Below are 10,174 nucleotides of genomic sequence, written 5' to 3' on the forward strand. Positions count from 1 at the left end.
GCATGATTGTTGGGAAATCTGAAGCTTACATCCCCCTAATCTTACTGACCAAGCTACGTCAGTAGAATAATGGGATACCTTTTGCCATCATGGACAAAGTGGCAGCTGTCCCACCCCAAAAAGTGAAATCACTTCCATTACCGGTACTTCCAGGCCCTCAGGGGCCCTTCCCAGAAATGGCATCACTTCCGTAGGGATCACATTACTGTGTTGGGTCATGTCTGTTGTGACATCACCCTAGTCACTTGTTAGTCATGTGCTCATGGCCCTAACCATATATCTAGGGTGTTGTCTCAGGTAAAACTGCAGATTCGAGGCAACTTGTGTGAGAACATGTCCAGGCATGTTTTGTTTTGTTAGAGACTTCCCATTTATTATGCAGCTTTTTTCAGGGTCTGAGGGCTTGTCAAATAAGGAAACACTGCTATATTGTATTATTTAGCATAATCGACAATCCCATGGTTTGGGGAGAAACAGAGCAGAGAATGGTAGGGGAGTGAGGTTCTTAGAGAGTGTAAGAAAGAGAGGTGTTAGGAGAGGGGTGGGGTATGAAAATGATAGTGAGAGAGAGGGAGAGAGAGAGAGAGAAATATTAACATAAAAAAAGAGAAAAATTGTTTGTCTAGCTAATAGCCTGTAATGAAGAGAAGCCAGAGCCCCTCTTCGAAAACCCTACCCAAGGATTCATGGCACGTAGCTTAGGAGCGAAAGAATCCTCAGTGAGCCCGTGGGATCCCAAATGTTCTTCTTGCGCCTCATCATGAAGTAAGATTTTTTTCTGAATTTAATATGACTTTGGTGCTAGACGTCCAGACAGATTCATAAAAAAATATGAATTGGTACACAAACGAGGAGATGTGGCCTAGACCCCACCACAAAGTAGGACCGGTCTCATCAATAAATCACTAAAAATGTGATTTTATTAACTCAGTTGTTGACACTGTCTAGATATATCCATATGCTTTGGAGCTGTGGAAAACAGTGTAAGATTAACAATGCATGGAAGACACCAGCCAGAATCAGGCTCCCACACCACTTATTTTCAGTCTGCTAGCACCAGGGATTCCTGAGCAACATGGATAAAAGCATAGAGATGTACATCGGTGATCAAGCTGTAGCCACAAGAACAGACTTTCTACAGATAAAACAATATTGTCTTTTATCTTTTACAAGATTTTTACCAATGTATATCAGCGTAAGCACTTTGATCCTCATTACGACCCTGGCGGGGGTGATAAAGTGGCAGTAATACCGCCAACATGTTGGCGGTAAATACTGCCAAATTATGGCCATGGCAGTGATATCTCTGAAAGACAGCCAATGTACCATACCGACTGCCAGGGCGGAAACAAGAGTCAGCACGGCGGTAGCTGCCTGCAGCAAGGTGGAAGACAAGGTTTCACCCTCCATATTAAGACCCTGCAAATCGCCACCTTTTCCGGGGTGGTAACAAAGCCATCAAAAGCCTGGTGGACACACATCACTGAAGAGAAAAGACTCACGATTGGAAACACAGGGAAGAACCAAGCCACCATGGAACCCGAACTGCAAGTTTTCCCGATGATCTTCTATGTTATGCTTCACCTGGAACACCAACGCTGGCGAAGACGATAATGGTGAGGTCAGTTGCCTAGCACACAAGAGAGGGTGGGGGAAAACTAGAGTGACACACACACACACACGCACAACACCCACCAGACACACACACACCATACACACAACCAACTGCATTACAAAAACAATTTGACCCTGAAAATCTACAGAATAATGCTAGGACACCAGGAATTGATGGAAGTGATTTTAATCAGTTCAACAACAAAATCAATAATCTGATTTGGCCGTGAAACAGATATGTACACCTGTATAAAAAAAGGGACACTGTCTAGTCCATAGTTCAATGGGCCCACATGGCTACAAGGGACAGTCCAAGCCCCAACTCCAATCCTGCCCAAATCTGGATAGCTGCCGGGGCATCGGTTCTCAAATAGATGGGCACCTCAGGAGGAAGGGGGAGCACACTCGTAGGATGTAAGAACAAGCCCGCTGGTTCTGGAGGGGGCAATGTGCCCATTGCTTTGTCTTGGGGAGTGCAAGGCCACAGTCTCTCAAGTGGGTGTCTTGCCCACTGGTTTTGGGGGGGCAAAATGCCATTTGCTTTGTCCTGGAGAGTGCAAGGCCACAGTCTCTCAAGTGGGTGTCTTGCCTACTGGTTCGGGAGGGGGAAACATGCCCTGTGCTCTTTGTCCTGGGGAGTGCAAGGCCACAGTCTGTTGAGTGGGTGTCTTGCCTATTGGTTTTAGATGGGGCAACATGCCCATTGCTTTGTCTTAGGGAGTGCCGGGCCACAGTCTTTCGAGTGGGTGTCTAGCCCACTGGTTCTGGAGGGGGCACCATGCCCTGTGCTCTTTGTTCTGGGAAGTGTTAGACCACAGTCTCTCAAGTGGGTGTCTTCCCCACTGGTTCTGGAGGGGGCAACATGCCCATTGCTTTGTCCTTGTGAGTGCAAGGCCACAGTCTCTCGAGTGGGTGTCTTGCCCACTGGTTCGGGGGGGGGGGCAGCTCGCTTAGTAGCTCCGGGAGGGTGGACTACATGACATCCCCTGGTGGTGATGACTGCATGCTGGTGGTGGTTGGGGGAGGCTCCTGGACAGCCCCTGCACTCACTGATGGCAGCACATCCACAGCTGGTGGTGGTTGCTGTGTTTGGCTGACAACTTCCACTGGTGTAGAGTGCCTCTTCTCCTCCTAATCATGGGTTGGTGATCCCTTACCCTTCCTGGCAGGGGTGGATGTGCTCTTCCCCCCTCTGCCTGCTGGTGCAGGCTCCTTCCCATTCTTCCCAGCTGGTGCAGGCTCCTTCCCCTTCCCCTTCTTCCGAGCTCGTGCAGCCTCCTTCCCCTTCTTCACAGCTGGTGCAGTCTCCTTCCCCTTCCTCACAGCTGGTGCCAGAATCTTCCCTTTCATCACAGGTTGTGCTGCCTCCTTCCCCTTCAGTGTTGTTGGTCTGGTATCCCTACCACCACAAGTAGGTGGTGCTACCACTATCCCCGTGGACTGTTTGCCTGAGGTGGTGGGCTGTGTCTTTGCTACCTAGCCCATACGTGCAGGACGGGGAGAGGGGTAAGGAAGAAGTCAATTGTGGAAAGGAAAATATTTTTAGGCACGTTGGGGCGGTAAGAGGGAGGAGTAATGGGAGTGGAGGATGAGTGAGTGTTTGTCTGAGGTGTATGTCTGCTGGATTTGGGTGCAGGTGCATGGGCTGTATGATGTTGTGAGGTGGATGGCTGTTGTGAGTCTGAGTGCTTGCATTTGTGTCCTATGGGACACAGTGGGAGAGGACACAGAGACATGTACATGGATGTCGTGGAGGTGTCTGCCAGTGAGGTGTGTGTTCTGCTTGGTGTGGGGATGATGCTGGTAGTGGATATTGATGTAGTGCATGCAGGTGTGAGTGTGGGTGTAACTGGGTGGGAGGTGGAGGAGGAGGAGGAGTGGAGACAGTGGAGACAGTGGATGTTGTCATGTCTGCAAATGAATGGTGTTTGTGTGAGTGTCTGTGGGACGACGTGTGGTGCTTGTGTTTGCCTGTGCCACTCTTGTGTGTTGTCTTGTGTGCATGCTTGTCTGTATGTGTCCTTGGAATGGGTTGGGTTTGAGGAGAATAGGACTGGGAAGTGGAAGTTGGAGAGGGGACGGTTGAAACAGGGACAATGGCTCCCATCAGAGAGGAGGCCAGAGCCTCAATCGATTTCTGTTGGTTTAGCAAGTCAGTGTGAATGCCCTCCAGGAATGCATTTCATTGCTGCATCTGGGCTGTCAGCCGCTGGATGACATTCACAATGGTTGATTGCCCTACAGAGATGGATCTCAGGAGGTCCATAGCCTCCTCACTAAGGGCAGCAGGGCTCGCTTGGGCAGGGAATGAGGTGCCTGGTGAAAAGGAGATGCCCACCCTCCTGGGTGAGCGGGCACGGGCAACTCGCTGAGGGGCTACTGGGAGGGTGGTGCTGGAACGGGGTGGCGGCTGTACCTGCAGCTGAGGTGGTCACAGAGGTGTCTGCCACCACCAGGAAGCTGCCATCGGAGGAGGTATCAGAATCTGTGTTGTCCCCTCCAGTCTCCGCCGTGGTGCTCTCCTCACCCTCCATCCCACTGGTTCCCTCAGCGTCGGTGGACTCTGCCTTCAGGGTCCTGTGGGATGCAGCTCCCTCTGTCGCCGGTGCCTCTGCTCCTCCGCCAGATGATGCTAATGTACATAGGGACAGGATGACAAAACAACAAAGGGGGGGGAGACAAAGGATACACTGGATGAATGACTGCAACAACACCACCATTGGCGTACACAGCACCCTCACACACAGGGAACAGGCCTACGCTCTATACATTGCACTACCAGAGAAATGGCTAGTCACAAAGGAATGAGGAGGGGCTGTAGGAGGCTGGACTGGCTTGTAGTGAGTACCAAGGGGTACTTACACCTTGCACCAGGCCCAGTTATCCCTTATTAGTGTATAGGGTGTCTAGCAGCATAGGCTGATAGATAATGGTAGCTTAGCAGAGCAGCTTAGGCTGAACAAGGAGACGAGTGAAGCTCCTACAGTACCACTAGTGTCACTTGCACAATATCATAAGAAAACACAATACACAGATATACTAAAAATAAAGGTACTTTATTTTTAGGACAATATGCCAAAGTATCTCAGAGTGTACCCTCAGTATGAGGATAGCAAATATACACAAGATATATGTACACAACACCAAAAATATGCAGTATAGTCTTAGAAAACAGTGCAAACAATGTATAGTTACAATAGGATGCAATGGGGACACATAGGGATAGGGGCAACACAAACCATATACTCCAAAAGTGGAATGCGAACCCCGAATGGACCCCAAACCTATGTGACCTTGTAGAGGGTCGCTGGGACTATTAGAAAATAGTAAGGGTTAGAAAAATAGCCCACCCCAAGACCCTGAAAAGTGAGTGCAAAGTGCACTAAAGTTCCCCAAAGGACATAGAAGTCGTGATAGGGGAATTCTGCAGGAAAGACACAAACCAGCAATGCAACAACGATGGATTTCCAGTCGAGGGTACCTGTGGAACAAGGGGACCAAGTGCAAAAGTCACAAGCAAGTCGGAGATGGGCAGATGCCCAGGAAATGCCAGCTGTGGGTGCAAAGAAGCTGCTACTGGACAGTAGAAGCTGAGGATTCTGCAAGAACGACAAGGGCTAGAGACTTCCCCTTTGGAGGATGGATCCCCCACGCCGTGCAGAGTTGTGCAGAAGTTTTTTCCTGCCAAAAGACCACCAACAAGCCTTGCTAGCTGCAAGTCATGCGGTTAGCGTTTTTGGATGCTGCTGTGGCCCAGGAGGGACCAGGATGTCGCCAATTGTGTCTGGGGACAGAGGGGGCATCGAGCAAGACAAGGAGCCCTTCCTCGTTGGGAGGCCATCCCCAGCTCGATCTCCGTGGTCTTCCCTGCCCAACGTCTCAGTTCCTCCCACCGTTTCTGACAGTGGGTGCACTTCCTTTGCGATGGCACGCCTTAGTCCCTTATTTTGATGAACGCTGACCTGCAGAGGCAATACAGACAGGAGAACACAATTAAACAAACAGTCCAGCCTGTCACACAAAAGGCGCACCATACCCGTTTGCATCACCTTTGGCCCACACATAGCCCAGCACGCAACTTGTACACTGCCAAGAGGACATCTACCCACCCCCTCACACAATGCCTTCACACACAATTTCATGCATTCATGCCACATGCATCGTGCCCACAGTGTACTCACCTGTCGGTCTGGAGGCCCATACAGCAGTCCGTACTGGGCTAGGACCCCATCCACCAGTCGCTCCAACTCCTCCGAAGTGAAGGCTGGGGCCTTTCCCTGGCCACACAGGCCAGGGTAGGTTCCGGACACAGGTCACAGCAGCACATACAGTGTAGGTCCTCTCCAATGGAAGGTCAGGAAACAAGTGAGGATTGAGATAGAAAATGGCGGTCACGTCCGCAGCGGTGCATACCATCACCGCTGGCGTAGATCACCATTGGCCACTGTACCCCATAGGGCCCAATATTAACCAATGACGAATTGCACTGTGGTTCACGACCGTCATGGCGCACAACAGTCAGCACAATACCTCACTTCCACCTGTCCCTCCATTTCAGGGGGGGTAAACAGGCCTATCAATTATTGCTGCGTCACAGGATAAATAGGCACACACTTCACTAATTACACTGTCCCATAACATGTTTGCACATTGCAGACTGCTGTTGTGGCTCCATTGTTCAGTTTGTGACATCCTACTCACTCTTGTGCTGTAGATGAATAGGAGATTGAGACATACCCCATTTACAGACCCCTGGTAGACTTGGCTACACTGGAGGACAGGCACATAATACTCACCTATAGACTGGACAGGGCCACAATCACAGAGCTGTGTGCCCATTGGAACCTGACCTGATATCAGCTATCCGTCATCCCACTGGGATCCCCCCTCTTGTGCAGCTTCTATCAGTGCTCCATTTCCTGGCAATTGGTTCATTCCAAGTGACAGTGGTCTTGGCAACAGGAATGTCACAGCCAATGTTCTCAATCGTGCTAGCAAGAGTCTTGTCAGCCCTGATTAAACACATGTGCAGCTACATTGCTTTCCCCCAGGTGGAGGATTTGGCCATTTTGAAGGCCGGGTTTTATGCAATGTGACATACCCCCAATATAACTGGGGCGACTGACGGAAAATATATTGCATTTGCCCCCCGGCAAAATGAACAGGTGTTCAGGAATCGTAAGAATTTCTACTCCATGAATGTACAGATGGTGTGCCTGGCAGACCAGTACATCACCTATGTCAATGCTGAGGATCCTGGGAATAGTAGCATCCCAAATGTGATGTGCCAACTACAGAGGCACAGAGTGTGGCTAATAGGTGAACCCTGGTTCTCACCAAGTATATGTTGGTGTATGCCTAGGGTGTTGACCATATAGGATAGTGTGTGGCTAAATGTTGACCCTCAATATTTGCAGGTGACTCTGGTTACCCAAACCTATCATGGCTGCTGACCCCTGTGAGGAATTCCAGGACAAGGGCCGAAGAATGTTATAATGAGGCACATCGGCAAGCCAGAAGGATCATTAAAAGAACCTTTGGCCTCCTGAAGGCCAGGTTGAGGTGCCTCCATCTGACAGGTGGATTCCTGTGCTACTCACCCAAGAAGGTCTTCCACATAGTAGTTGCATGCTGCATGTTGCACAACCTGGCTCTCAGACACCATGTACCTTTTCTGTAGGAGGAGGAGACTGGAGATTCCCCTGTGGCAGTAGTGGACCCTGAGGACAGTGAGGAGGAGGCAGAGGATGAGGATGTGGACAACAGAACATTAATGATACGTCAGTACTTCCAATGACACACACGTGAGACAGTGCAACTTCACATTTCTATGACTATTGTTGTATTCTTTGTGGCACTGGCATGCTAGCATTACCCACTTCTTTCCCCTACTTACTGCTACCTATGGATATTCATTTTACAGATGTTGGTGATATGACAATATTCTCTAGGTGTGATCACAACAGCCAGCTACAGGTCATTAATTCTATGCTCATACTATTTACAGTTATTTTGCAACAGTTGTAGCTGTTTCAATCAATATAAATTTGCAATACATAAAATACTAGTAGTAGAGTTTTATCCAAGGGTGTCTATTGTTGTGCTAAAATATAGAGGAGAAAGTGCAATGGAATGAGGTGATGATGGAGGAAAGTCCAGGGTATTGTTCCAGTCTGTTTGTAGAACAGGTGAATTGTCCATGGGGACATAGGAAGAGCAGCAATGGTGGACAAGGGGACTGAGTGAGACCCAAGGAGGACAATCAGGAGAGTCTAATTTCATGGCGATGGTCTTGGCAAGTGTCTCTGGCTTCTGTCTGGTTCGCAGGGAATGTTTGTGGGGTGGTTCACCTTTTGAATGGGGAGGGGTGCTGGTTGCCTGTTGGTCCTGTGGCGGGGCCTCCTGGCCAGTAGCGGAAGTGGAGGGCTTTTCAGATAACTGGTTAGTGACAGGGGCCCGCTGGTGTGCTGTTGCCTCCCTCACAATTTTGGCTAGGTATGCCAGGACCCCTGCTATGGAGATCAGGGTGTTGGCCTGCAAGTCCACCTTGAACCCCTGTTACTGTCCCTCCTGCAGCTGCCTGTTCTCCTGACTTTGTCTAGGGTCTGGCCCATTGTGTCCTGGGAATGTCAGTAGGCTCCCAGGATCTTTGAGAGTGCCTCCTGGTGTGTCGGTTCCCTGCTCCTGTCCTCCCCCTGGCACACAGCAGTTCTCCCAGTGACCCTGTTGGCCTTCGCCTGTGTCCCCTGAGCGGTGTGCCCACTGCCACTGACCCCAGGTCCCTGATTTTCTTGTGTACGAGGTGTGGCCTGAGGTCCCTGTAGAGGTGGGCACACTGCTGAGTGACGTGTCCTGGGGACAGAGGTGTGGGTACACTGGGTGGGTGCTGTGGTGTTGGATCCTGATGGGGGAGGCTCTGTGGTGGTCTTTGACTGGGCTTGGGTGACAGACTGTCCAGTGGTCCCTGATGGGCCAGGTAGATCGTCAAGATCCTGAAGTCCAGAGTTACTGTCATCACTGTGGGCCTCTTCTGTTGGGGAACTGGATAGCGGTGGCACCTCCTCTCCAGTGACACTGGCTGGGGTACCTTTGGGTATGTAAATGATGTATTATGCTTCAGTTATCTGACAATTGTACTTCTGTAGCTTCCCCTCTATGGTTGTTGTTCCCCTGTCAGCTTCTGCTTGTGTATGTTGGTGTATAGTGGTTATGATAGATAGTTTCCTTATGCTGTACATGCTTTGGTGATGAGTGTCCACGCAGGGCTGGAAGGGGTGTCCATGCATTGGTACAGCATGCAGGGCTTGGCATTGGGATTAGTGTGATGTGATGGTGGAATGTGTGGGATGGAGTGAAGTGATGGGAGTGATGGTGTGGGTGTGTGATGGCATGGATGTATGGGGGGTAATATTTGTTAAAAGTTGACTTACCATTGTCCAGTCTTCCTCAACCTCCGGCCAGACCCTCAGGATGCAGTATTGCTAGTAGCTGCTCCTCCCATGCTGTGAGTTGTGGGGGAGGAGGTGGGAGTCCACCGCCAGTCCTCTGTATGGCGAGCTGGTGTCTTGCTGCTATGGAATGTACCTTCCCCTTTAGCTCGTTCCACCTCTTCCTGATGTCATCCCTTGTTCCTGGGTGCTGTCCCACGGCGCTGACCCTGTCAACGACTCTCCGCCATAGCTCCATCTTCCTTGCTATTGATATCTGCTGCACCTGTGCTCCAAAGACCTGTGGCTCTACCCTGATGATTTCCTCCACCATGACCCATAACTCCTCCTTAGTGAAACAGGGGTGTCTTTGTGGTGCCATGGTTGTTGCGTGATGTGTGTTGGTGTGTTGGGTAATGTGGTGGGGTGTGTGATGTGGAGTGTGTGAGGGGTGCATGGGTGTGAGTGGTGTGCGTGTCAAGTTATCTCTGTGCTCTTCTTCTCAGTCTCGTGGTGGCAATAGTTGTTGGTGAAGGGTTGTGGGTAATGTGTGTGTGTGTTTTATACTGGTGTGGGTGTGTGGGTGTGGTGTGTGTATGAGTGCCAGGTGTGTGTTTTCCGTATTGGCCAATATAGTGTTGTTTTGTATGTGGGTGTCCATTCTGATGCAACAGTATGTACCGCCAATGGTTTACCACCGTTAAATGTCCGCTGTGGGGATTCGTGGGTCATAATGTGATAGGCGTTGTTCTGTTGGCATACCAGTGTGGGTTTTGGGACCGCCACTTTATCACTGACCTTTGGCCTGGCGGATTTGTGTATGGGGCTGTATTCTGACGGATTGGTGTGTGTGTGTGTCATAACATGGTGAATGGATATTCATCAGCGCGGGGGTAAGTGGGCAGCCGGCAGCGCGGCGGTAAACAGCATTTACTGCCAATGTCATAATGAAGGCCTTAATGGTGAAACTATCCAAAAGTGTTACACATGGCCCCAAAAGCCATATGGCTTATTGTGCAGAATGAAAACAGTCTGTGTATATAATTTTTAGTTGTTTAAAAAGAGTTAAGAGATTCTATGTGGCTGGATACAACAAGTGGGGTTAAAATAATTATTGATTTCGAATATGCTGA

This window comes from Pleurodeles waltl, chromosome 2_2 (genome assembly GCF_031143425.1).
Source record: "Pleurodeles waltl isolate 20211129_DDA chromosome 2_2, aPleWal1.hap1.20221129, whole genome shotgun sequence".
In the NCBI taxonomy this organism is placed as follows: domain Eukaryota; kingdom Metazoa; phylum Chordata; class Amphibia; order Caudata; family Salamandridae; genus Pleurodeles; species Pleurodeles waltl.